General features: G+C 44.3%; 1 protein-coding gene and 1 pseudogene across 3 annotated transcripts in view; one reads left to right on the top strand and one right to left on the bottom strand.

Annotated features, from left to right (window-relative positions):
- Positions 1-14,844, bottom strand: part of FAM210A (family with sequence similarity 210 member A) — a 97,614-nt gene that overhangs the window by 77,734 nt on the left and 5,036 nt on the right. The gene's annotated exons all lie outside the window — the stretch shown is intronic.
- LOC143999835 (5S ribosomal RNA) lies at positions 2,947-3,065 on the top strand (annotated as a pseudogene).

Here is a 14,844-nt window from a genome sequence, read left to right as displayed (position 1 = left end):
TGAAGAATTTGTGTACTTACCATACGAAAATGACGTCAAACTGTTGACAGCCGAAAATTTACTAGCCTGTCATCCAACAAAAGCTGATAGTCCGACAACAATAGTCAAAAGGAGCGTACTAACGGTAAGACAACAGTCTGTCAACAGACAATCCCCTGCCAACAATTATACCATGTGCACGAGGCTTTAGAATGAGGAAAACCTTTCATTGGGAAAAGGGTTTTGTGGAAGACTTGGTGGTTTTTGCTGGCCAGGGTTTACAATGAAAAGAAAAGAAAAAAGGACTGAACTTAGGTTTTGAAGAACAACCTTCCCATTCATGACAAACCTTTGATGAATTTGTTAGCTCCTCACTAAAAAGATGTCGTTTTTTTAACCATTTCCCACCTGGCCAACAGCAGATTGATGGCTGGGCGATGGTTTTTGTTATCCCGACTGGACGTCACATGGAGGTCTTGTCAGGAAGTTATTTTTTGCTTAATTCATTTATTCATTTTCCAAAAAAATTCTGACCAAAAAATAGGATTTTTAATAAAGCTTACCCATAAAATCATTTTCTTGGAATACACCGTGGGACACAAAGCCTTGTTGAACCCTTTACAATCACTTTAACCTACAGGTAAGCCTAGATTAAGGCTTACCTGTAGGTGCTTGAAATATCTCCCAGACCTGCGCGGTCTAGGAGATATTTGCAAATCACCATACGGCAATTTCTTCTGCGTATGCACCGGAGTTAGAAAGGGTTATGCCGTTAAAGGCGGGAGTGACGTCACACGACTCCAGCCAGTCAAAGAGCCAGAGTTTGCGGCCCTGGAAGGAAGAGGGGTGAAGAATGGACGCTTGCTACTAGCGAGGAAGATAGGGACATCGTGGGCTTCTACTGCAGGTGTCACATAATGGGCTACTATGTGATGCATCGTAGCCCATTATGCTTTACCTTTGCAGGGGAACAAAGAGGAAATAACACCCATCAGGGTTTACTTCCTCTTTAATTACTTAATGAGTTGTATAGCTCACCAATAGGTGATTGGACACTGGCACACCCAATGAAGTCAAGTCCCCCTCTATACAAGATAGAAAAAATGTAAACTGCGCTAGGATAAATAGTGTAAAATTGGCAAAACTAACAAAAATAGGCAGCAGCAATAAATGTGATATGACACCCAACAGTAATAAAGAATATACAAAGCCGCGCCAACCCTCCCCTACATATATAATATAAATACAAATTAAAAACTAGTACAGTTAAGTAATAGGTTTCAAAAAAATGTGAAGGTGACCAAAAAAAGGCAAAAATGGCATAAACTAAAAATACAAAGTCCAATTTAAGAAAAGTTCACAGGTGAATCCAAATGACGGACATAAGTGTAAGAGGGGACTTAGTCTGAACACATGAGGGGAGTCCCTTTTTTTTCTGTGGGCCTCTGAGTGTTTCATATCGAGACCACTGAATAGATTATTACCTTGGAATCACCGCTAAGGGATTGAGTGCTGACCCAGCCGAGGAAGGTTAACTTGGACGTCATCCATTTATCATTTATATATGCTCCATACCCCCTCTATATAACCCCTCCAATAAGGAGAGTACCTCAGTTTTAGTAGCAAGGCAATAAGGATCCTATAAGGAAAGGGGGGGCGGGGTTCTCTGTGTCCCGTGGTGTACTCCAAAAGGATTTTACAGGTAAGCTATTAAAAATACTATTTTCTATTTTGTACACCACGGACACAGAGCCTTGTTAATTAATGGGATGTCCCAGAGCAATGCTCAGCTTGAGGGGAGGGAGACACCAATCAAAGCAGACCATCATCGGATGTGAGGACCTACATTGCTGCCTGCAGCATACTGTGCCCGAAGGAGGTATCCTCAAGCCCTCTTACATCCTTTGGTAAATGTATGGACTGAAGACCAGGTTGCAGCCTTGCAGATCTGAGCCATGGAGGCCTGGTGATGTACCGCCCAAGAAGCATGTACTGCTCCGGTCGAGTGCGCTTTCACACGAAAAGGAGGAACTTTTTTTTCAAATCATAAGCTTGAAAAATAGACTGCCGAATCCACTTAGAGATTTAGATTTCGCTGCTGCCTGGCCCTTTCTAGGACCTTCCAGCAGAACAAATCATCAGTCTTCCGTATCTGAGCAGTTGCTTTCAGATAGACCTTTAGTGTTCTCACTACATCAGGAGAATGCAATCAATCATTTTTCCTCTGCAGACTGCGGGTCTGGAAAAAAAGGAAGGCAAGATAACACCTTGATTTAGATGAAAACCCAACACCACCTTAGGGAGAAAGGTGGGGTGGGGACGCAACACAACCTTGCTCTTTACAAGAGAAAGCTGCCAGTTCAGATACTCTCTTAGCAGAGGAGATAGCAACTAGAAAGGCCAATTTCCTACTCAAAAGGAGCAACGGAATATGGCAAATAGGTTCAAAGGGCTGTTTCTGTAAAACAGACAAGACTAAATTCAAATCCCATGGGCACAAAGGAGATTTGACTGGCGGAATTAACCACAATACCCCAAGAATAAAAGCCCGGACTAGGGAATGAGATGCAAGTGGCCTTTGAAAGAACACTGATAGGGCAGAGATCTGACCCTTGATAGTGCTCAGAGCCAGTTTTATCTCTACCCCCAATTGAAGAAAAGCAAGACTCCTACCATAATTTTGAGGATGCCATCCTTTGGATTCACACCCGGAAACATATGCCTTCCAGATTCTGTAATAGATGAGCCTGGAAGCCGATTTCCTAGCATTGACCAGAGTGGAGAACTGGACCTGAAAATCCACATTTCTTAAAAATGTAGGTTTCAAAGCCAAACCGCCAAATTTAGACATTATAAAAGGAGGATGGAATACTTGTCCCTGCGAGAGCAGGTCTGGGCAGAGTGGAAGAACCCAAGTTTTCCCACGGCCTTCCTTACGATCTTTGTGTACCAGGATCTTCTGGGCCAAGCTATGGCCACATCACCCTGAATGCGCCCAATCTCGTCTGATCTCGGATGCTAAGCAGGGTCGGGCCTGGTTAGTACCTGGATGGGAGACCGCCTGGAAATATCAGGTGCCGTAGGTAAGGGGTGGCACAGTAGTGTAGTGGTTAGCACTCTCGCCTAGCAGTAAGAAGCGTCGCTGGTTTGAATCCCAACCACGACACTACCTGCCTGGAGTTTGCATGTTCTCCCTGTGCCTGCGTGGGTTTCCTCTGGGTAATCCGGTTTCCTCCCACAATCCAAAGACATGCAGGTAGGTTAATTGGCTTCTGTCCAAAATTGACCCTAGTATATGAATGGGGACCTTGGATTGTAGGCTCCTTGGGGGTAGAGACCGATGTGAGTGTGCAATGTACAGGGATAGGGACAATTGTAGACACTCACTCAGGTTGAACTGGATGGACTGGTGTCTTTATTCAACCTTACTAACTATGAAACTGGAGCAACCAGGTTTACTGGTTTCTCTTCTTTCGTGATCCTGCAAAGCAGTCTAGGTAAGAGCGTAATTGGAGGGAATGCATAGATCAGAGAAAAATGATCCCAAGTAATCACTAGCACATCTAGCACATCATTGTCCTCGATACAAAGTTGTCCAACTTCCTGTTGAACCTGGAGGCTAGTAAATCTACATCCGGGGTACCCCACTTCCAGCATATTGCCCGAAATATCTCGGCATGCAGAGACCATTCTCCTGGTAAGAGCTGCTGGCGGATCAGATAGTCTGCTTGCCAATTCTCTACCCCCAGAATGAACACTGCAGAAAGACAGGGAATATGGTTTTCTACCCAAACCAGTACTTGGTTCACCTCCCTCTGGGCATCCCGATTTCAGGTGCCCCCTTGATGATTGATATAGGCCACAGCAGTAGCATTGTCGGACTGTATCCGGACAGGATAACCCTGTGACCTGCAAGTCTAGGCTCTGAGGGCTAAATGCACTGCCCGGATCTCCAAAATATTAATGGGCATGCTCCTTTCAGCCTTGGACCATTTCCCTTGGGCCGAAGCCTCTTCTAGAACTGCCCCTCAGCCCATAAGGCTGACATCTGTTGATACCACCTTCCAGGTGACTGGGGTGAAGTATCTTCCCCTGCTCAATTTTTGTTTTTTAGTCATCTTAGGCTTTGTCGTACCTCTGATGACAGGCACATTGGCAAGTCCAAGGCTTGGACTCTCCTGTTCCAGGCAGAAAGGATGCTGTTTTGCCGCCGTCTCAAATGAAACTGGATGTAAGGAACGGCCTTGAAACAGGCCACCATATTTCCTAACAACCTCATGCAAAGACGAAGGGATGGTTCCTTCCTCACCTTGACCATCTGGATCAATTCAAGCCCAATTACTCAACCCCCTTCAAGGGCTGCAAGGATGATTTTTCCAATTGAGGACCCAACCTAAGTACTCTAGTTATTTTACTGTGTTGAGCACATTGTGGTTTAACCGTGCTACCGACTGCTCTACCAGTAGCAGGTCGTCTAGCTATGCCGTCACCGAAATGCCCTGCACCCTTAGATTTGCTAGAAGCGGGGTTAGAATCTTCGTAAATACCCAGGGTGCAGTAGCCAGACCAAAGGGTAGGGCCACACACTGGAAGTGGCGCTACTAGTACTGTGAACCTTGGGAATCTTTGGTGTGCAGGACAGATAGGCACATGTAGATATGCATCTTTGATGTCCATTGACACCATGAATTCTCCCCCTAATAGGGTTGAGACCACAGAGCGGATTGACTCCATGTGAAAGGGGCAAATGTTCAAGAATTGATTCAGGCCCTTTAGATCTATAATAGGTCTGACATCCCTGGTTTTGGAACCACAAAGAGGTTTGAATAAAACCCTGACCCTTGCTCCTTTAGGGGAACTTCTATGATTACCCCTTGGGATAGCAAGGGATCCAATGCCTGGAAGAAGGGCTTTCTTTTTACTGGATCTTTGGAGAGGTTTGACTTAAGAAAATGGTAAGGCAGGAATTGTTGGAACTCCAGCTTGTAACCCAGGGACACTGTGGAAATTATTCTCCTGTCTCGGATTTCCGATTGCTAAGCCCCTGAAAACTGCAGAAGTCGCCCCCCCCCCCCCCCTCGGCTGAGGGGAGGTGCCCTCTCATAAGGAGGCTTTGGGGTTCTGCTATTTCATTCTTTTGTCCTTAGGCTTGGCTTCTGGCTGAGAAGGCCGTCGCCACTGCCTGCAGGCCGTGGCCCCAGGAATTGGGGAGAGAGAACATTTAAAAGGACATTTACTCTCTTTCTTAGCTGGTAAAAGGGTAGTCTTACCACTAGAAATCTTCTGGATGTAGTTATCCAGGTCATCCCCAAACAGCCATTCCCCATAAAAGGGGAAACCGGTTAAAAGCTTTTGCATGGAGCTTCAGCTGACCAATGCTTTAGCCACAGAATCCTGTGTATGTGTACCAGTCTGGATGCCTGCTGAATAGAATCTTTAATGGCATCTACCGCAAAACATAAGGCCTTAGGCAGGTCTGCCCATAGCTTAACCTGATCAGCTGGAAGATCTTTAAGCCCTTGCTTCACCTGCCGCTTTAGTACCTGACACATGCCAGTCACTGCCACAACGGGTTGGGTTACAGCGCTAGCCATACTAAAGGAGCAAAGATTCCAGCTTTTTCTCAGGTGGGTCCTTAAACACCTGAGCATTGTCTACAGGATAAGTCAGATTTTTGTTGACACAAGAAACTGCCACATCTATTGGCGGCAAGCTCAATTTCTTGGCAAATTTTTCCTCCATTGGGTAAAGGAAAGCAAATTTCCTAGGAGGAGAAAGCAGCTTGTCTGGATGTTCCCAGTCAGCATAAATACGTTTTTCCAATCAAGGATGGACCGGGGAAGTATATGCAGGCTGCAGGGATTTTAACAATCCCAAGGAAGAAACAGGGGACTTGGAACTCAGAAGAGGGCAAACTGTACATAGCACGTACGGCTTCAGCATAGCATTGCACCTGCAATTTGAGAACCTGAGAGGCAGAAAAAGCCTCCTCTGACCCCCCCCCCCCCCCCCGATTCATCCGACTGCTCCTGATCCTTGCCCCCTGATGTAGTATCACCACACTCATCTGATGGGGGGTTTTGCACAGCTGAAGCCGACCTACCCTGCTTTCTGCGAGGATGCTGCGATTAAAGTAGCAATTATTTCCTCTAAACCATTTAATACTGCTGCTAAAGTGTCCTCAGTGACATATGCAGGAGCTGCCATATTAGGAGAAGCTGCAAAGCCTGACAGGGGCAATGGCTCATCCTGTGCAGCTGCATCAGTTCCAGCAGGGGAGGATGGAACGAGGCAGGCATGACTAGGACCCCCCGATCTGGATGGCAAAATCTTAGTGCCCCTCTTCCCTGCCCCTGAACTCCTTTTACGGGAAGGCATGGGCTAGAAAAAGCTAAGCTAGAAAAAAGCAGAGGTACTAGCACAGGTGCATCAACTGCTGAGCTAGCTTAGCAATATAAACATTATGCTGCTAATTTGCACAGCCCGATGCTGAGTAGGCGTCTTGGTGTGCCTGCATCCAACACGCATGGAGTTTCTTATGTGCCCCAAGCTGCTGTGTCCCTCTTGTATGCAGAGCTCTGGCATCTGGGGGTTTATTTAAAAAATTCCACCCTGCGCTGTGGCTGGCGTGCACGCAAGCAGCAACCACACCCCCCGCTTTCCCGCCAAACTGGCTTCGAAAGCATGTGTAGGGTAATGGCGTCGGCAAGGAAGTGGAGAGAATCCGTGGACCCCAGACTACAAGGGACCCCCCCTACAGAGTTGTGGCAGAGCCTGCAGCGGAGGAAGTGAGCCGCTCAGCGGACCGCTGACACTGAGCTTTCGTTTCCTGGAGAGCATGGTAAGTAGAACACCAGGTATGCCTCTTTACTTACTCCAGTGGCAGAAACAGGTAAGAAAAGCAGCTACTCATAGGAGAAAGTCCTTAAGATTTTTTCTTAGGATTTTCTCACTTACCTTATCCCCACCGTAGGAACTGCTAAAGACCAGACAGATCTGATCTTCACCCATCACGGCAGGTAGTGTTGTGCCAACCTTCAGGGCTCTGGGTTCCTATTTAAAAGGAGGCCTTTTCCCTGGACCTGTAGAAGACTGTGCAGATTGAGTATCTTTGCACATTTTTTAATGTGCCCAAAGTACTGGATCCCAGGGCCCAGTCCTACAAGAGAGAGAAATTACAGGCAAAACCTCGCTCTTCCACGAGGCCCTACCATTTTAGCATTTTTTTGGACTTTTTTGGATGGATCCGGTTGAATAGCTCCTTGACCCCCAGAGGGATTTTTCAGTAGAGCTTTCTTCTTAGCACATCTTTAACCATGACCAACAACTTAGACACTGGCAAAAAAAAACTGAGGTGCTCTCCTTATGGGAGGGGTTATATAGAGAGGGACTTGCCTTCATTGGGTGCGCCAGTGTCCAATCACCTATTGGTGAGCTATGCAACCCAATAAGTAATTACCAAGGCACTGGGACCCATGGTGTACGAAAAAGAAATGCCTCTTACTGAATACCTTTGACTGTACTTTCCAAAAAAGGGCTATTTGGGGGTATTTGTACTGTCCTGGAGTTTTCAGGCCTCAAGAAATGAGAGGCCATCAGTACATCAGGATTGATCAATTATCACACATATCCCATAGTTTTGTGGACTCTTTCACACAGACTAAATAATATACACTGATTTGGGTTACTTTCACCAAAGAAATGTAGAATTTGCAGAAACAAAGAAAAATACATTTATTAGCACAGGGTTAGTGTGACAAAAATTCAACAAAATATGGGGGCCTTGGCTGGAGGTTCCCGGTCTAGCTCCAGTTGATCCAATTATGGACCGTTTACTATTGTAGAAGGGATATGATAGTCACTGGAATGTGTGTTCCATCTGGGATCTCCCTCCTTCGTAGAAATAAAATGTTTGATTAGTTTTGTGTTTGATCTAAATAGTATACGATTGTAATGAGTGTATGTGATTTAGTGCTACATACCATAGGTTGAAGACTTATGCCTAATATGTATATGATCTTGCAAACTGTGCCGTTTCTCATTTATTGTTCTTTCAATAAAATTCTTATTGATTTCATTTTTTTTTTTTTATCATTTTTTTTTATCATTTTGTTCACACAAATAGAGCTTTCTTTTGATGGCATTAAATCACCACTAGGTTTTTTTTTTGTTTTGCTAAATGCACAGAAAAGAATGCATTTTTCCAACCCGATAGTATCTCCCATTTGATTCAGCCACTCTTTCACTGTGGGAGGGGTTCTCCGTTGACGTCCAATGTCTCAAAATGAATTTTCTAGCCTGGAAAAGGGCCCTAGATATCGCTAGTCTAGTGGCTTCCTCCTCAGGGACATCAATAATTCCCAACAAGCATAGTTTAGGGTTGTACGTGAGACAGACCTGAAATACTCGGTTAATAGTTCCCAATGCATCATTCCAATAGATATGCAATTTTGGGCACCACCATAACATACGGTATGGATCAGATCCCTGTGGTCTCTCATGCATCTTGTGCAGGAAGGATCATCTCGCACACCATTTCTTGCCAGTCTAGCTGGCGTGTAATGGACACGGGTAAATATAGCTGGGACAGCCTTTGAGCCATGTTTAGGGGGCACTGGGAAACTGCGGCAAGTTCCTCCTCTGATTGGTCCTCCTCAAAAGCCCCAATAGCGTTTTCCCACTTGGATATGACCCCAGCAGGACTATCACGGAGACACTTAATAAGCAGCATGGAGTAGCTGCACGAGATAAAGCCTTTATATGAGGTTACTTCCCTCATATAACTGAAAATGGGTGTTGGATTCTGAGTCCATGCATCGATTTCAGTTGGGCCTTGACAGCATGTTGGAGTTGGAAATAATAAAACAACATGGAGCCAGGGAGTTTTAATTCTGTCTGTTAAGCATGGAATGAATGTAGTTCGCCATCCCTAAATATTTGGGTCATATGAGTAATCCCATAGTTGCCATCTTGAGTCATATTGTAATTCATCCTACTCCAAGTACCTCTTGTTATCCCATATGTGGCTAAACATGGTGAATCCCTCAACTTATTGTAATGCTCTAACTTTGTTCCACACTTTCTGCATCAAGTTGTACATTGGAAATTGCTTGTTTGATTTAGAGAACCGTAAAGCCTACAGTCCCTCTGGTACCCCCCCAGTTGCAACCCAGAGGTGGTGTGACATAGGGCTCACCATGTTCAACACGAGAGTAGTAGCAGGGCACAGAGCCCTGGCTATGTGCTGTAGCTGGGAGGCTAAATAGTACAGCCAAGGGTTTGGTAGTGCTAACCCGCCTGCTTTCTTAGGTCGCTGTAACAGTTTCAATTTTACCCTGACTGTTGAGTTAAAGGAGTTGTAAAGCTTTATTTTCTAAATAGGTTCCTTTAAGCTAGTGTATTGTTGGTTCACTTACCTTTTCCTTTTATTTCCCTTCTAAATGTTTTTGTCTTTATTTCTCACTTCCTGTTTCTCCTCAGTAAACTTCACATCATCTTCCGAGCGGGGTTTAGTCAGCCAGAACAGCTTACTGAGGAAGAACAGGAAGTGCGAAATTCAGACAAAGAAAAATAAATATTTAGAAGGGAAATCGAAGGAAAAGGTAAGTGAACCAACAATGCACTAGCTTAAAGGAACCTATTTAGAAAAAAAAAAAACCTTTACAACCCCTTTAAGCCAAATAAGAGACTTAAAAATGGATTAACTCAAAATTGCTTTAACCTCTTGACAGACGCGCTATAGCCAAATGACGGCCACAGCGTCGACCTGAATTCCCAAGAGGCCGTCATATGACGGCCTCCCCTGTGCACGCTCCTGAGGAGCGTGATGTGATCACAGAGTCAATGGCCCCTTACCATGTGATCAGCTGTCAGCCAATGAGAGCTGATCACATGAACAAAACAAAAGCTTGGTGATAGTTTTTTCCCCCCCCCTCACGCTGACAGCGGAAAAGCCAATCACCGGCTCATCTGAAAGGGACATCAGTCCCGAAGAGGAAGAGGCAATTATGCTTCATCTTTGCCACATGCCATTGACACCTGACAGTGTCCACAAGTGCCACCTACCAATGCCCACCAGTGGTGCCAATCAGTGCCACCTAGAAGTGCTGCCCATTAGTGTAACCGATCAGTGCCCATCACTGCCAATCGCTGCCAGCTATCGGTGCCCATCAGTTCCACCTCATTAGCGTACATCAATGATGGACAAAAATTACCCGTTTTAAAATTTTATAACAAAATCAATTTATTTAATTCTGTCTTTTTACATTTTTGCAAAAAAAAAAAAAAAAAAAAAAACACAGAGGTGATCAAATACCACCAAAAGAAAGCTCTATTTGTGGGGGGGGAAAAAAATAATAAAAATTTCATTTGGGAACAATGTAGCATGACCGCGCAATTGTCATTCAAAACGCATCAGTGCTGAAAGCTGAAAATTGGTCTGGAGAGGAGGGGGGTTTAAGTGCCCAGTAAGTAAGTGGTTATTGGAACTACCATAGAGGCACCGTGGAGTATGTATAAAATCTGTGGCATCAAGATCATCTGGATCAGATTTATCCGGCCTACCAGTGACAATTTTCAACCTAGACCACACCTTCACCCGATCCCTGCAGCGATTTAGCAAAGGGGTCCGATTCAAGTGATATAATCTAGTGAGTTAAAATTATGAAAATGTAGTTTGGGTACATTGTTGCATGACCACGCAATTGTCATAGAAAATGAGACAGCGCAGAAAGCTGAAAATTGGTCTGGGCAGGAAGGGGGTAAAAGTGTTGAAGTGGTTAAGGGGGCATGTGTGTGAAGTACACGCAGCTGTAGAGGATTTGAGCAGATTGACAGAGCATGAGGTAATTGCTCAATTAAAGCACGGCCCTGGAATATATGGATCATGTTGGCTGTTCCTTGCTCTAGTCCAGTTAGCTGCAGTTTAAGACAGAAATCGCAGAGATAGCTGGTCGCAGAGCTGGGCCTGCAATTGTAAAGCCTAATAGGACATCTTAAAATGACTCATCTGTACACAAAGGGGCATGACGAGATTGAGGAGATGCAAGCATGACATGGCTTTTACGCACAGCAGTAGCAACATATCAATATTTACAAGCATAATGCCCAAAGCTGCAACTTCAAGAGTATAAGTGTTTAGGGGGTAAGAAATCTTCCACAGCCTTCTCTAACGATGCCTCTGGGTTCTCTTCATTCCCTTCTGTCTATCTCTTCTAGAGCAGGAGCCACCTCAGGTAGAGAAAGTGGAGCTGGAAAGGGAGGCTGGTATTTTAGAGCCTGGAACTGTGAAAGCTGTATTAAAATTGTTAGTTGTCAAAGAAATTGTGACAGTTGCAAAAAATCTGCCTTGGTCAGATAGGCCACTTAATGTGTGCCAAAAATAGAGCTAGAGTCAGATTAAGAGACCCGTGTCAAGATTAGGCCCTCCTCTGATGCAAGTGAAGCATCATTACTCTGGGCTTTAGCATTGAGCAAGCCTTTGGCAGAGCGATTGTATGCCTGAGTTTTTGCTGTGTCTCTATTTTGCCTGGTTTGCACCATAGCAATGGATAAATGTAATCACCCGAGGGGTGTGGAAGAGTAAGTGGATGGAAAATGCATTAACACAGGTGTAGACCATCCTGTAGTGAAGTTCTCGTGGATAAAGGGCAGGAGGAAGCTGGTTGAGTTTTAGTGCCACGTTAGAAAAAAATTACATTGCATGTGACTACATTCACAACATAGTCCTTTTTTTATTTTGTAGTAACAGTCAGAGATACAGGGTGACCCTGTCTTATCTGTCCAAAACACTTGCCCCTATATAGAATCCAAGCTTCAGCCATCAAGATGGACATGTGTTCAGGGTCTGTGCCCTAAACCTACATAGCACTACATGAAGCCAAGGTGAGTGCCCATGTAGAATCCAGAGCCCAAAGCAACATTACAGGCCATCCCCACTGCACGGGGTCTGGCTACAGGGCTCCCAGTGTTTCGAGGTTGCACAGATCTAGTTGCACTGCTTCTATTGTTGTATTGAAAAAACAGTGAATAGTTGACAGAAGAGTTGATTTAAAAATTGTAACATAAAATAATAAACTAGTTATAGTGGTTCTGAAGTGCTGCAGCCACCGCCCGCTGCCAGCCCTCCCTGTGGCAGCAGTATGGGGAGATGTTCCATGTACTAGCTGCCACTGTTTGAAAAATAGCACTGCTGTGTGGGTCTCCGCAAACACAGCTGCGTCATTCAAACATACAGCTCAGTGTCTCTGAATGAACTACAAGCCCCGACATCCTTAGCCGCTGTCAGTTGTATTGTACTTTTATTTTTTATTTTTCTATAAAAAACGGAATTACACAATTTTTGGTCCCTGTTTTTTCTTTATATTCAGAATCTGCATATGTTTGCAAAAGTTTGTATGATCCCCAAATGCAAATTTGTGAGGATCCAATAATTCCGGTAAGCATTCAATTCGCTTGGTGACGGGAACATCACGTGGTTAATGCACGAGTTTTTTTATGAAGGAGGTGTAACATATTTCCTGCACACTTGTGGACCATAGAAGGATATTATACACAAGGGACTCTATACTGTCTTATTGGGACTCTTTTTTCCTCTTTTTTGTTTTTTGGATTTTTTTTTTTTAAAACCCTTTTTTCACTTTATAGTCACAAATATATGTTTATATAGTAATCAATACTTATGTAAGATTTTACATGTTATGTGCACTATTTCACAGTGGAATTTTTCACTGAATGTATTGGTATAAGTTTGCACTCATTATGCTTATGTAAGGAAGGCATAATTATGTTTGGTTTTTGAAGTTTTGAGAAGCGCTACACTTTTATATAGCATTGTTTACTTCACACTTGATACCCTAGTGATGTGTTAGCAGCTCTCCTGTGTGTTTTACTTTATTTTTATTTTTCGGTTAGAAAAGCGCAGTGTTTGGTTGCAAAAATGTTCTTGCTGTGGGTACACTCAGCAGGGGGAAGGGGCCAGGAGTATTGGTGAGGGACCAGAGAAGAGGAGGATCTGGGCTGCTCTGTGCAAAACCAGGTAAGTATTACATGTTTGTTATTTTTAAACCAACAAAAAAAAAAAGAGACTATCGCTTTAAGCGGAGAGTGAAGTCCATCACCTAAGGACAGTAGCAAAATATGAGGACTCATGCAGTGGAATAGGGTTACATAACATGAGCAGATGATTGGGGTGGGGGGGTTGTAGGGGTGTGTCTGAAAAAGCTTGCCAGTGTCTGATCACATGAAGGTACTGGTCTAGTCTAAAATACAGGGTCTATGAACACTCAGTCTGCATCCTGTATGGATTAAAATATCCTATTCCAAAGCACTAAACATAAGGCGGTGTAGGAAAAACATTAAGAGGAAGGAATTCCATTACTGAGCTCCCTGTAAAAGCTTTTGACCAACTGATGTATAGAGAGGCCCGACCATCTACCTGGTGGAACATAGCCAACATAAAAAGGAGAAGACCTGGTGGAAGCCTTTCAAACTGGAACAGAAGCTTGATGCTGAACCGCCCAAGAAACACTGCCATCCCTGGTGGATTAAGCCTTGACTCGGAAATTAAGTACCTTGTCCCTGATACCACAGGCCTGGTAAATAAGATGACAGAATCTCTAAATAGTGACTTGAGAATCAGCCTGACCCTTGCGCGTGCCCTCAGGCAGAACAATCAGACTGTCAAAATGAAGCTGCACACTTCAGATAAACTCAGCAGCTTGAACATCCAAAAAGCGAATCTTCTCCTTAGAATGTTAGGACAAAAAGATAGCAACATAATGTTCTGATTGGGGTGAAACAAAGAAACCACCTTCAGTTACTAAGAGGAACAAGGTCTCAACACCATCTTATCCTGGTGAAGAATAAAGAAAGGTTCCCTGCAACAAGGGGCAGCCAACTCTGAGACTCTGCCGAGTATTGGCAACCAAAAAGACAACCTTTCACGTAGGACCAAAAAGGGAATTTACCAAGAAAGTTCAAAATGAGAAAAGTCTGCAAAAATAGACCAGACCAAATTAAGGTCCCATGGAGACAACGGCGGGCACACAGGCAGAACAATCCGTGTGACACTATGCAAAAAGGATTTGACCAAAGAATGAGATGCAATATGTCTCTAAAATAGAATAGCCAAAGCTAAGATCCGTCACTTGATGGTAATTAAAGAGGAAGTAAACCCTGATGGGTTTTACTTCCCCTGCAAAGTAAAAGCATAACAGGCTAGTATGCATCGCATACTAGCCCATTAAGTTTCAGCCCGCAATGTCCCCACTGGTGGCCATGTCCATCTTCACCCCTCTTCCTTCCAAGTCTGTGGACTCCGGCTCTGCGACTGACCGGAGTTGTGCGACAATGCGCATGGGAGCCGACTGTCACGGCATGGTCGTGCCCTTTCTTCAGTGTGCATACGCTGAAGACATCGGAGCAAGCGTATATGGTAAATATATCCTAAACTGTGCAGGTTTAGGAGAGATTTCCAGTACCTACAGGTAAGCCTTATTACAGGCTTACCTGTAGGTAAAAGTGGTGTGTAGAGGTTTACAACCACTTTAAAGTCAGAGACATCCCCAGACCAAACTGGTCTAAAGCTGAACTACTAAAAGGGATGAGACTTACAAGAGATGAAAAAGGTTTTCCTTGTATGGTGGTACACCTTCATGGAGGTCAACTTTCTTGCCATGAGTAAAGTACACCCTTGTCCTTGAAGACTTGGGCTTCAACAGCCATGCCATAAAAGCCAGCGGCCTTTAAGCAGGATGGAGGATCAGCCAATCTGGAAAGTCTGAAGGCTCATCTGACATGATATTTACAATATCTACATACCATGTACTTCTTGGACAAGTAGGTGCAATAAGAATCAATGGAATG

This window comes from Lithobates pipiens, unplaced genomic scaffold (assembly GCF_037356315.1).
Source record: "Lithobates pipiens isolate NorthernLeopardFrog02 unplaced genomic scaffold, aLitPip1_a1.2 Scaffold_19, whole genome shotgun sequence".
Lineage (NCBI taxonomy): Eukaryota > Metazoa > Chordata > Amphibia > Anura > Ranidae > Lithobates > Lithobates pipiens.
Note: the sequence above shows the minus strand (reverse complement) of the source record. Positions and strands in the feature narration are given on the sequence as shown.